We start from the raw sequence: 12,137 nt of genomic DNA, 5'->3' as shown, positions 1-12,137 counted from the left end.
CACACACGTACACACAGGACTGTGTGTTTTTGTGTTGGAATACTTAACTATATGTAGTTCTATTTATGTCTGCATAAGTATGTATTCACCTATATGCCTTTCTGCTTTCAGAATGATAACCAGTTAGCCATCCTAAAATGTCCAACATCTAAAAATGTCTAACCATTATTTGTTTTATAAAAGTTGTCAGAAATTTACTGTGTTCTTTAGTCTTTTTAATGTTTTCTTGGTGTTAATATAAATAACATTTAGGAAAAGCAACATTATTTATAAAGAGTTGCTCTTTGATCATCTCTTTGCATTGTATTTTGATATCCTCAAAATATCCTCAAAATACAAGCTAGTATAAGTATTACAGGGTAATCATTATTTTACCAATTCCCCTTGTTTTTTAAACAGCTATTCCATGATCTTACAAATGGCATTCTCATTCTCCAAGTAACGCCCGTGTTTAAAATATGATGTTATTTGTTTATCTTGGAAAAAAATAAATATTGAACAGCCACCCTACTTCTTCAAATATATTGTAAGAAAAGAAATACATCTTCATTTTTTGCTTTACAGTTTATGAGTGTATATTTCATTATTTTGTCTGCATGGTTATAATGCACACTACCATTGTCCCTACTTACTGATAAGAAAATCTGAGAAAATAACATTTAGAGATGTTAACTAATTCATCCAAAGAAATGTGTGCTTAAGTGAACATGCAAGTTCAAATGTTCTTTCTACTAACTGGGAAAAGATTATAATAATGAGCTCATATTTCATAGAATTTACTAATTATAAAACAGAAAATATTTTGTAACTAATCAAATACAAATTTAACAATAGAACTTTAGAGTATAATTGAAATTAATAAAATCAGAAGTTTCTTTATGTTAAGAAATAAAAGTTAGTATTTGAAAAATAAGTAACTTGGTAGAATTCTAGCTATAATTAGTGTCAGAGGCAAGAAAATTACCATGATCTATTAATTCTTAGCACTGGGCACTTTCAACTAGGTATAAATGCAGTATAATATATAGTATATTAAAAATAGTCTATAAAATTTAGCTCCAAATTTTAGTTTTCATTATTCTTGTGCTTTAGACATCCAAAGGAAGATTTGGTGAACAAAATTCAGTCAAAGATCAGAAACAGGTCCGTAATACATATTCCTCAGTCTAATGGACCCAAAACTCATACATTTTCAGTCCAAGCATCAGAAAGTTGAAACATCTAATCACTTCTAACTATGCCCTACTCTCTCATTCTGGACCATTCATTTGCATTTCTGTTTTGGAGAAAAAGTAGAAAAAAATTAATGTGACTATGAATCAAAGGATAGGTATGAAAGGAGCAGAATACCATCTTAGTGGCTTTTGTACTGACTTTTTGAGGGAAAGAAAAAAAATATAATAATTGAATTTTACTTCTTGCCCTATTCCCATTGATTTCAAAACTATTTTTGACATGAAAAAAAGACAGGAACCTCTAGACACATTGTAATAAAGGAAAAATATTCCTAAGATATACCTGGTAAATTTTATATACATTTAATCATATTACAACAAATCACACTTATATTAGAATTATGCCAGTATTATTACATCCACAAATTATGACAATGAATTTTTAAGTTAAAAAAGGAACCACTGTAGTTTATATGTAAAATTCTTCTCAAACTAGGGTTCAGTGTTAAATATCTGAGAAATTTTGCATCTATGACAAAGTTTGACATCAACCCTTTAATATAAAAGAAAATGCATTCTTTATCTCTCAAAACATATTAAAGGTAAAGCAACACTTAACTGCCCAACATTTTTTCTTAACCTTTATAGGCTTGGACTAAATTTTTTCCCAGTTTACTCTGTAGAGCCTATTTTTCTCATCTCAAACTTTCCTTCTATTATTTCCAGGATATAGGACTTTTACTTTCTTCCCCAACAAGCCCCTCCTTAGTTCTTTTTTATGTAAATTAAATATAAGTGTTCTTTATCCTCTTTTTGGAATTCATTATAGAAGAAGAATATGTCTTAAAAACAACCAAAACAAGGAACCGTAAACATTGGCTTACAGGCCATAGAGTGGACAGCAGAAACAGTGTTTTATATTCTTAAAAGATGGCAATCAACATTATACAATGGCAAAAAAAAAAAAAAAAAAAAAAGATGGTGAAAGTGTCACCAGAATACTTGGAAGCAGATAATGACAAAATACAATTGTAGGACGAAGAAAAGAAGGCACAATACAATGGTATTACTGGGAATGTGTTTGTACTGATCTCTCTTGGATGAGAAAGAGAAGAGCTCAGAAGGAATCTATGCCAGTTAGCAAGCAAGATTGCAAGATATTAGAGAGATTCAAGAAATCCATAGCTTTGCAATGCTGGAAAGTTGGCCAATTTTAGACTCCAAATAGTGAGAGAAAACAAGGAGACATTTTTTGAGGGGGAATAAATGACTGACTTACAGGCATGACATCATGCACAAAAACGTATAGAAGTGGTTCAAAGAGCAACCAAATACTTTCATTTAGACAAAGAGACTCAGGAAAGAAACAAAACAAAACAAATATTGACTGTTCCAGCATAGTTAGATAAGCCCAAGATGTATGCAAAGACAACTAAGTGGAAACGATATGAGGATACAAAAGCAAAGAAACGTACTACTTCTGGAAATTAATTAAATCTCAAAAGGAACATTAGACTTGTTATATTATACATGGATCTCACTAGGTTTTCATGGGAGATGTAATAACTAAATGATGTGGCCGAAAAGAAGGTTACTATTTAAGACTTAAGATTATCTTTAAACTCCTAATAAACTAGAAGCAGGGAAAAAACTGAAAATGCTCCTCTTCTACCCATTTCCTTATGGCCCTTTTAGGTATAGGCAAGATCAATGCAGAAAAATGAGCAGTTCCAAGAATGCAGTACCATGTCAAAGCTGACTTAATGCAATGAATTACAAACATATACTGGGGGAAAAAAACAGCTTAAATTTTTATTTCAAATCTATAATGTGAGATTTTTAAACTGGTTTTAATAAATGTAATAATGTGTTTCTACCCAATGAAGCTGAAATAGGAATTGGTTTTATTTTTCTTCAATCGCCATCTTAAAAAGACTCGAAATAGAATTTATGCTCATGCTCCATCGGGGCAGACATTTTATCTGTGTCATTGTTCATAGTTGTATCCTCAACAACTAGAGCAATATCTGCTATGTGATAGATGCTCAATAAATATTCGTTGATTAAATAAATCAATAAATGTTCTTTTAAATTTTTTGTTGCTTCTCCCAAATGTATTGTGCACAAATCCAATAAATTTCTAGTCACTTTCTATTATTAAATTCAATGTACAGCTTCAATTTGAAAGTGTATTTATTTTAGGGTGCCTGGGTAGCTCAGTCAGTTAAGCAACTGCCTCTTGATTTTGGCTCAGGTCATGATCTCAGGGTTTCTGCACTCAGTAGGCAGTCTACTTGAGATTCTCTTTCTTCCTCTCCATCTTCCCCTCACCCTACCTGCACTCTCTCTCTTCAAAATAAATACATCTTTTTAGGAAACTGTATTTTAAACTTTACCACCTCTCATACCTTCAGGACAAACTTGAGCTGGGATTCTGGACTATAGGTTATAAAGGAGAGGCATGGTCTGGCTCTGAGTTATCTGTCTCTTTTCTATCCTCAAGGCCCAGTCCCTTTTGTGTACTGGGCAGAGAGGAAAGTTGACTAAGCCTTCAAAGGTACCACAGTGTAGTTGTAACTTTCTTGAAGTTTCTCTGGACAACACTGAAGAACAAAGATGCTGTTTGTAGGCTGAGCTCAAATGCCGGTTCTCTCATGGGAAAATGTGTAATTTTTTCAGTGTCCCCTTCATTCACTTCCTTCCTCACAGTTATTTTGTGACACCCCCTGTGGGATATCCTCTAAAGCCCAATGTTCTCTTACCTTCAGCTGGATGCAGGAACCTCTCACTGTGCACCTACTTGGCAATTTGATCAGAGTGGGGCATATATTTGTAACTGTGTAAAATTATAGTAATATATTTTCAAAAATATTTCATATATATTTTATGTTCAATGATTAAAATTAGATTTCTTTGAGAGCCAGATGAAGAGCCATAGACATTTTCAAAACCTCAGAATCTGAGATGTTTTATTGCATATTTAATAAGCTATTGAACAAGTTCTTTTTATGTCATTGGCAATGCATTATAAAAATCTTTTAACTGATCTTTGATTCTTAATTTTGTTGAAATGTATAAGCAGAAGGAGCTTTGTCTTTCACAGTGAACTCCAACTTCACTCCACTTGAGACTATTGCATTTATGTGAATTACAAGGCTCTTGTAATGGGAAATGAAACACTGGTAATACACACACACACACACACAAAATACATAACAGTTACACTGCTCTCATCTATGTGACTGATGTGTAAAAATCACTACATTTTCCCCAGATAAAATGAAGTATTTTGGAATTTTGGAATGGTAACTTCCCTTCAAAAAACTCAAAGATGGTTTTGTATTCATGGTATTTTTTTGAGCCAATGTATAATTTTTACATTAAAAATAAGGAGCTAATATATAAACATGACATGTGCCTTGTCACTCACATTCAGCTTCACAGAAGTTTTGCCTATAGAAAAATTCTCTGAAACACTAGGAATTAAGAGCAAGAAAGAGAGTGAAAGGGAACTCTACAAGAGTGACAAGAAAAAATGATTATGATTTTTCACTGCCTATCTAAAGGACTCTCCTTATAGGTGTTTAAAGTGTACTGAAAAAAGTATTACATAACAGAGGCATACCAAAACCATAAAATGTTTGCTAATATCTAAAGCTAAAATCCTTTGCTTTGGAGCAATTCTAGGATTATGAACCTAGAATGGCATTAGAGTTCAATCATAATTGAGACAAAGGACAACAAAACAATGGAAATTAGTTGTCATGGAAAAGAGGGCTCAGTCAACTTCAAAGCCCAGACTCTACCAAGCCTCTCATGTAACTGGTAAGGCATAAAATAAGAGTACTGTAAGTATAAAATGGACACATAAAACCCTGCTCAAGCAGGAGATATGCCTGTGCCCAGGGTTACTTTTATTTTAACATCTTTTTGGCATCAAAGGAGGCAAGAAGAATAGAAAAGTATTTCTTTAAATAGTCAAAAATATATTTTACTGTGGCATTTCCTATATTCTAAATAGTGTAATATAATTTTTCTCAGTAACATATACATTTTTTGATAGTTCCTTTCATAGCCAAAGTCCAGAGGAGAGAAAGGGCAGGATTACTTAGTAAGATACAGATTTTGTTTCTGTGGTCTTAGGTTGATAACCTAATGGATATAGTTTTTGTTTTGTTTTGTTTTTCCTAGAATAACTTAATATACTTTCATGTATATGACAATACAAGCCCAGCAGCAAAAATCCAAATTTATTTCCCCAAATTTTGAATATGATTGACTTTGGAAGGTATTCCTGAAAGAAATTATTTCAATAAGTTTGAGAAACAGAGGCGTCTCACAAAAGTCTCTCACAGGATTTGTCTTTGCTTAAAATATATATTTCATTTGGTTGGTTAATTTTATGCATCAGCTTGACTAGGTTAACAGATGCCTAGAGAGTTGGTAAAATGTTATTTCTGGGTATATCAGTAAGGGTGCTTTTAGAAGAGATGAGCATTTGAATCAGCAGACTAAGTAAAGAAAATCTCTCAACAATGTGGGTACTCATCACCCAATCCTCTGAGGGTTCAACTAGACCATAAAGGTAAAGGAAGAGCAAATTCTTTCTCTTCTTGACCTGGGACATCCAATTTCTAACACCAGACATCAGAGGTCCTTGTATTTATTTATATATACCCTATTGGTTCTGTTTTTCAGAGAACCCTTACTAATACACTTGGTTTTTAAAATTGATTTCCCTCTTACCTCACTGGTTGCTTCTTTCTAAACTTCATTTTCTGGATAGTTCTCTCTGTGCAAAACTCTGAATATTATTTTTTTATTAATTAATTTCTCATTTATACTTACCTCTTGATTGATTCTGCACAATCTTGTGACTTTCAATGTAATTGATAAACTATGACTTTCAAAATAAATATATCCAGCTTAGACCACTCCTTTGAGACTCAAATTCTCTATACCAAATTGTCTATTCAGTGTCTCCACATGGATACCTAAACAGTACCTTACCCTTCACATCACAGTATTATTTTTATTCTCCCTCTCAAACCAACTACTTTCTCATTCTTTCTCCCCTCATTAAACGGCACGATGAGTAATCTAGCTGCTCTTCTAAAAATCCAGAAGAATCACCTTTTCTTCTCTTATTCTACCTTATCCTACATCCAAACCTAATTTATCCCACATTATCATTCATGGCTAATAGCTCACCCAAACCTATTGTACTTCTAAATTCACCATAGTGCCTGTGTATTAGGGAACCCAAACTGACACACTCGCTAAGACCCATAAGACCATCAGAGATCTGCCAGCAATCTACTTAAATATCTTACCTAATTATATACCACTTTTCATATTCTTGTCATCTCTTTAACACAAACACACACACAAGCTCTTTTCATTTACGTTTGCATTTCTTATCAGTAGTATGGTCAGAGCTCAGGTTAAAATAAAGAAGTTACCCAGAGAGAAACTGCTGAAGGCAGTTGGGTCCATCTTTATGAAAACAGAGATGGTTATGTTAAATTACAATTTGTTTCTAGATTTCATGCTAGTCTATCACTTCCCTACCAATAATTTCTATGTTCTTAATTACAAGCCTATCTTGTATGAATGATGATTTTAAGAAATCAAGAATAATAAACCATCATTTAGATTATGAAAATATAGACATAAAACAAGTTACAGGAAGTAAAAATTGTGAATTCTTCTTGGCCGTTACTTGGAAAAATGTGGATATCATCCTCTTAGTGCCTGGTTTGACAGTTCTGTTTCTTCTGGGGGAAGAAACAAAAACCAAACAAACACGAGCCCTTGGCAAGGTTGATCTAGCAGGATATGAAATCAAACACTGAGAAGGCTTTTTAGGAGTCTCTAAAATGTTAAACTTACTATAAATTTCTTATTGCAACACAAAGCATAAACCTAATAAATCAAATCATTTTGGAGAGCCTCAGGTCTAACATTTAGAACCGATAGTAAAAGTGGGTTTTGAGCATAGATGTTCAAGTTTTGGCATTTACAAGAAGGAGTACAGATAAACAGTAACATTAGATATTGTTCAGAATGCTTAGTTCTTAGAGTTTACAGCATTTGGATAAACCCTCTGATTTCCTGGTGCCTAATGACTCGTGAGTCTGGGACCCTATATGGTTCTTCAAAGAATTCATTTTATTTTATTTTATTTTGCTTTATTTATTTATTTATTATAACATATAATGTATTATTTGCTTCAGGGGTACAGGTCTGTGAATCATCAGTTTTACACAACTCATAGCACTCACCATAGCACATACCCTCCCCAATGTCCATAACCCTGTCACCCTATCCCTCCCTCTCCCCACTCTGAGCAACCCTCAGTTTGTTTCCTGAGATTAAGAGTCTTTTATGGTTTGTTTCCTTCCCCTGTTCCATCTTGTTTCATTTTTTCCCTCTCTACTCGCCATGACCCCAGCCCTGCCTCTCATGCTAAGTGAAATAAGTCAATCAAAGAATGTATTTGATTTAACTGCACTCAATGAACAGTTTAACTACTAGTATTATTGAATCTCTACTCTAATTGGAGAACACTGAATACATTGGTGATTACTAGTCGTTCTACAAACATAAGTCATGTTTTGCTCTAAATGCACTAAGCATATTGTCTATACCTCTATTTTCCAATAAAGGGGCCACTAGGCTCATGTGGCTACTATTGCACTTGAAATGTAGTAGGCCTGAACTGAGATATGCTGCAAAATATATATTGTGCCTTGAGCCTTCATGTTAAAAAAACACAACTCATTAACAATTTCTATATTGATAGCATATTGAAATATTATGGATTGATGTAGTTCATTAAATAAGAGACTATTAAAATAAACCTGCTTCTTTTTATTATTTTAAATGTGGCTACTAGAAAATATAAAATTACACATGTGTCTTGCATTACATTTCATTTGGACATGTCCAGTCTGTATATTAAAATATCATTTCATTAAATGGATAGATAGTACATCATAAAGTAGACTTTATTAATAGTTTCCCAGATAAGGTCTCACTAGTCTACAAAATATGAAAAGAAAGAGGGATGAAGACTTAGTGATTCTATTAATGATCAGTGTAATGCTCCATCATCTCGTGTAATATTTTGTCAAGAAAATCAGAAGACTGTAGCATTACTGACCTTTTCTGATCTTTGAATATATTCATAGGAACATGTAATTCTATTTGGTGATGTAATATACTACTGGTTCACGGCTATAATGTTCAGTTAAATAGTTAATTTGGTTTTTTTTCTTTTTATTATGAACATTTGCAAACATACAGAAAAACTGAAAGAGACTTCCACTGAATACCCACATACCGAATCACTTAAATTCTACCATTAACAATTTTTTGTCATGAAATATTTATTGAATGTTTATTATGTACTAGGTCTCAGGGTTAAAGTGGTGAATCAGCTTTTCAACTATCTGGAGGACATGGACAAGAAAGCAGATAAACACAAAATACATGGACATATCATTGCACCTTGTGGTGGGTTCTTTAAAAAAAAAAGATTTTATTTTTTAATAAATACATTAAATAGAGACAGAGAGAGAGAGTGAGAGAGACAGAGAGATAGAGGAAACATAAGCAGGGGGAGTGGGAGAGGGAGAAGCAGACTCTCCACTGAGCAGGGAGCCTGATGTGGGGCTCGATCCCAGGACTGTCATATTGTATATGGTACTCAACTTTGAGGTTGAAAAGTTATCTACTGAGGATGAGCTCCGGTAGTTGGGGAAGAAGAGCATTGAAACTGAAAGAGAAATCAAAAAAGAAGGAAGAGACTACACAGAGGGCCAGAGGCAGCAAGGAGTTTGTTAGGTTTGAGGAATTGGAAAAACACAAAGCAAACACACACAAACAAACAAAATAGGGGTTAGAAGATAACAGCAGAATGAGAGGACAATAGGCTTGCCTCAGCTTACAAATACAACTAGGTAACTATCAAATTATCCTACAAACCCTGGAAATTGAACTGATGATTGGAGAAATGAACTCCACAATGAAAGGTAGAGAAGGGACCACATCAAAGAAGGTAGGAAGTGCAGAGACATGGTTTGGGAGAGGAACAGAATATGGCCACTGTGAGGGGGAGGGAGCTTCAGTCGGGAGAAGAGGCAGAGGCAGAGAAAATAAATCCCAATACCAATTGGCTTGGAAAATGAGAGAGGTCGAATTTCATAGTTCTTGCAACCAGTGGAGTTTAAAGCATGGAGTCTTAAGGTTCAGAAGCAATGGCTAGGATAGAGTCTGAAAGGCACTTCACTGCTACTGGAGAGAACACAGGAAAATAGCCTTTGGACATGCAGTGTGGAAACAGTAATCTGAGAGCTTGGAAAACACAGTGGGGAGGTTATTGCTTAACTTGAAGCACATCCCAGAGAAACAACATTCACAGAGAAACCCCCTCCAGTAATAAAGCAACTAGCCAACATAATTTCCCTCTCTCACACCTCAGCACAAGCATAGGGCTACTGGCAGGAACTAGTGTAGCATGAACACTATTTAACTTGCTTATACTAAGCTCCCATCCCCTGTACTCTAGTGGAACCACCTTTTTCAGTCTGTTTTGCCTCAGTCCCAGCTTGGCAGGTCCAATCCCCCAGAAGACTTGTCCATACCCCTACTTACATCATGTCTCCCGACTTGGAAGTTTTGCAGAGGCTCAGTTCCACTGGTGGTGGTAGATCTCATTTCACAAGCAGACCAGAGCACATCCAGAGAAAATGTGCCACATTCAGACCAGGGACAAAACACTGCCCACAACAAAAAGCCTCTGCAGATGACTGACATAAAGGATAAATTGGCCAGGACAGAAGAGCAGAGCACATGTAACACACACTGGAGATACTCCCAGAAGGACCAGGCTCTAGGGAACAGGGACACTACATGGCAGGGCACTACAGTACCTCTTCGTTATAAGGCCATTACCCTCAAGAACAGGTGACATACCTGTATTTCTTAACACAGGGAAACAGGCACAGAGACTTAAACAAAATGAGAAGACAGATAAATTAGTTTCAAATGAAGGAAGTGTATAAGCCACAGACAGAGATATAAGAGAAAGAGATATAAGTAACATGACTGATGGAGAATTAAAAGTAATGATCATAAGTATACTCGGTGTAGTCAATACAACAGTGGAAGACATGAGCCAGACACTTTTCACAGAGATAAGAAATAGCAAAGTAGAGATAATGGGCTGAGTGAACAAAATGAGAAACATACGTGATAGAATAAACAGCAGGCTGGAAGAAACAGAGGAACAAATTAGTGACTTAGAAGACAGAGTAATGGAAAGTAATCAAGATGAATGAAAGAGAAATAAATATATATATAAACAAAATGAAAAAAAGACAGGGAACTCAGTGACTCCATCAAACACAGTAGCATTCATATTATAGGAGTCCCAAAAGAAGAAGAGATAGACAAGGGGCAGACAATTTATTTGAACTTGGGGAAGGAAATAAATATCCAGATCCAGGAGGCAGAGAGAATCCTCAACAAAATCAACAAAAGAAGATCTACATCAAGATATATTATAATTAAATTGGAAAAATATAATGATAAAGGAAACAACAAGAACAACGACGATGACAACAACCATAAAAGCAGTAAGAAAAAAGAAGACAATAACAGAGACATGAAATCCCATAAAGCCATTAGGGATTTTTTTCAGCAGAAAATTTCCAAAACAGAAGAAAATTATATGATATATTCAAAATGCTAAATGAGAAAAATCTGCAGCCAAGAATATTATATCCAAGAAGGCTATCATTCAGAATAGAAGGAGAGAAAAATCTCAGACAAATAAAAACTAAAGGAGTTCACGAACACTAAACCGGGCCTGAAGGAAATATTAAAGGAGACTCTATGGAAAGGAGAGATTAAAAGTGACAGTATAAAAGTTGGAAACACAAAAGTAGGAAAAATGAGCATTTCTGTAAAAAAATTGGTCAAGGAAACCATAAAATAAAATGATGTGAAATATGACAACTTATACATAAAATGTATGAAGCAGAGTAGTAAAGAATGGATTCAGACTTAAACAAACATTAACTTAATACAGACTGCTACATGCAGAAGATGTTACATACAAATCTAATGGTAACCACAAATCAAAAATCACTAATTAATATGGAAAAAATAAAGAGAAAGAAACCCAAATATATTACCAAAATGAACAGCAAAACATTAAAGAGAGATAAACAAGAAAAGATCAGAGAAAATATTCAGAAACAACCACAACACAGATAATAAAGTGACAATAAATATGTATCTGTCAATAATTACTTTGAATGTAAACAGACGAAATACTCAAATCAAAGGACATGGATGACAGACTGGATAAAACAAATAAACACTCAAGACACATCTATAGTTGCCTATAAGACACTCATTTTATTTTATTTTATTTTATTTTTTTTTAAAGATTTTATTTATTTTTCAGAGACAGAGGGAGAGAGCGCGAGCGAGCACAGGCAGACAGAGAGGCAGGCAGAGGCAGAGGGAGAAGCAGGCTCCCTGCCGAGCAAGGAGCCCGATGTGGGACTCGATCCCAGGACGCTGGGATTATGACCTGAGCCGAAGGCAGCTGCTTAACCAACTGAGCCACCCAGGCGTCCCTAAGACACTCATTTTAAACCAAAAGACACCTGCAAACTGAAAGAGTGGGGATGAAGAAACATCTATCATGCAAATAGCTGTTAAAAGAAAGTCAGAGTATCAATACTTATGTCAGAAAAAACAGACTTTCAAACATGCTTTTTTTAAAAAGATTTATTTATTTATTTATTTGACAGACAAAGATCACAAGTAGGCAGAGAGGCAGGAAGAGAGAGAGGAGGAAGCAGGCTCCCTGCTGAGCAGAAAGCCTGATGCGGAGCTTGATCCCAGGACCCTGGGATCATGACCAGAGCTGAAGGCAGAGGCTTT

This window comes from Mustela nigripes, chromosome 5, assembly GCF_022355385.1.
Source record: "Mustela nigripes isolate SB6536 chromosome 5, MUSNIG.SB6536, whole genome shotgun sequence".
NCBI lineage: Eukaryota > Metazoa > Chordata > Mammalia > Carnivora > Mustelidae > Mustela > Mustela nigripes.
This window is presented reverse-complemented; position numbering follows the sequence as displayed.